We start from the raw sequence: 2,496 nt of genomic DNA, 5'->3' as shown, positions 1-2,496 counted from the left end.
TTTCATTCTCCCTCATTCGCTCCCCTAGCACCCTCTAACTCCTTCATCCATTCTTCTCCTAATCCATCTTCGCCTAGAATCTTAACCACATTTTCTTGCCAGAGAAAATGCTTTGTCTGGACCTCAATTTAAAATTTGGTTTTAGCAACCAATAAAATAAATTAGAGGCTCGTTGGCGATCAGATTGTATCGGAAATAAATCTAGACAAGATATTTTAGGACAGAATTGTTATTCCATTTTTTTTTTAGAAATTATTCTATTTTCGAAATTGCTATCTCTGGATCTTATTTCCAAACTGGCATTTAGTTAGCCTCGAAAATTAATTCAAATTCATTTTGATGGTATAGGTGTACCAAAAAGATATCTCGAAGAAATTTAACTTGCCTGAATTTTGATTAATAAAATATTTAGGGGTAAAATAAATTGGAGACTTGTTAATGTAGCAGAAATAAATGCAGAAGCGATATTTTGTGCCAGAATTTTTATTCCAATTTTTTCATAAGTTTCGCTATAATTATGTATTTTATTATTTCTAAATATTAAATTCATACATTATTGGTATCTTGTCAGAAAATACAAATTTTTTAGTGTAATTGAAATTTACTCGAAATGTTATTTTAGTGTATTTTATTAAGTTATCGTTTAAGCTCAAATTATGCCGTTAGAAATGAAGACACCAATTCCGTAAATTTTATTTCAGAATCTCTAAATATTTCATTAATTTAAATTCAGGCAAATTAAATTTCTTCGAGATATCTTTTTGATAAAACTATACCATCAAAATGAATTAGAATTAATTTTCGAGGCTGATTGAATGCCAGTTTGGAAATCAGATCCAGAGATAGCATTTTTCGAAAATAGAATAAGTTATAAAAAATTTGGAATAACAATTCTAGCGTAAAATATAATGTCTACATTTATTTCTGATACAATTCTATCACCAACGAATCTCTAATTTATTTTATTGGTTGACTAAACTAAATTTTAGGATGAGGTCCTAAGAAAACATTTTCGAAAATACAAAGAAATCCCTGAATATTTTATTAATTGAAATTCAGGCAAATTAAATTTCTTCGAGATATCCTTTTGATAAAACTATACCATCAAAATGAACTAGAATTAATTTTCGAGGCTGATTGAATGCCAGTTCGGAAATCAGATCCAGAGATAGCATTTTTCGAAAATAGAATAAGTTATAAAAATATTGGAATAACATTTCTAGCCTAAAATATCTTGTCTAAATTTGTTTCTGATACAATTCCATAACTAATAAGTCTCTAGTTTATTTTTTTGGTTGAATAAACCAAATTTTAGGATGAGTTTCTGAAAAAACATTTTCTAAAATATAAAAAAATCCCTAAATATTTCATTAATTTAAATTCAGGCAAATTAAATTTTTTCGAGATGTCTTTTCGATAAAACCATACCATCAAAATTAATTAGAATTAATTTCAGGCTGATTGAATACCAGTTTGAAAATCTGATCCAGAGATAGCAATTTCGAAAAAAATGGAATAACAATTCTAGCCTAAAATATCTCGTCTAAATTTATTTCTGATACAATTCTATCACCAACGAATCTTTAATTTATTTTAATGGTTGACTAAACTAAATTTTAGGATAAGGTCCAGAGAAAACATTTGCTAAAATATAAAAAAATCCCAAAATATTTTATTAATTCAAATTCAGGCAAGTTAAATTTCTTCAAGATATCTTTTTGACAAAGCTATACCATTAAAATGAATTAGAATTAATTTTCGAGGCTGATTGAATGCCAGTTTGGAAATCAGATCGAGAGATAGCATTTTTCGAAAATAGAATCATTTATGAAAAAAATTAGAATAACAATTCTGACATAAAATATCTTCTCTAGATTTATTTCTGATACAATTCTATCACGATCGAGTCTCTAATTTATTTTATTGGTTGACTAAACCAAACTTTATGATGAGGTCCGGAGAAAAAATTTTCTAAAATACAAAAAAATCCCTAAATATTTTATTAATTAAAATTCAGGCAAGTTGCATTTTTCCGAGATATATTTTTGATAAACCTATACCACCAAAATGAATTAAAAAGAATTTTCGAGGCTGATTGAATGAAAGTTTGGAAATCAGATCCAGAGATAGCATTTTTTCAAATAGAATAATTTCTGAAAAAATGGGAATAACAATTCTGGCCTAAAATACCTTGTCTAGATTTATATCTGATACAATTCGATCACCAACGAGTCTTTAATTCATTTTATTGGTTGACTAAACCAAATTTTAGGATGAGATCCAGAGAAAACATTTGCTAAAATATAAAAAATCCCTAAATATTTTATTAATTAAAATTCAGGCAAGTTAAGTTTCTTCAAGATATCTTTTTGACGAAGCTATACCATCAAAATTAATTAGAATTAATTTTCGAGGCTGATTGAATGAAAATTTGGAAATCAGATCCAGAGATAGCACTTTTTCAAATAGAATAATTTCTGAAAAAATTGGAATAAC

Source organism: Belonocnema kinseyi, chromosome 8 (assembly GCF_010883055.1).
Source record: "Belonocnema kinseyi isolate 2016_QV_RU_SX_M_011 chromosome 8, B_treatae_v1, whole genome shotgun sequence".
Taxonomy (NCBI): Eukaryota; Metazoa; Arthropoda; class Insecta; order Hymenoptera; family Cynipidae; genus Belonocnema; species Belonocnema kinseyi.
Note: the sequence above shows the minus strand (reverse complement) of the source record.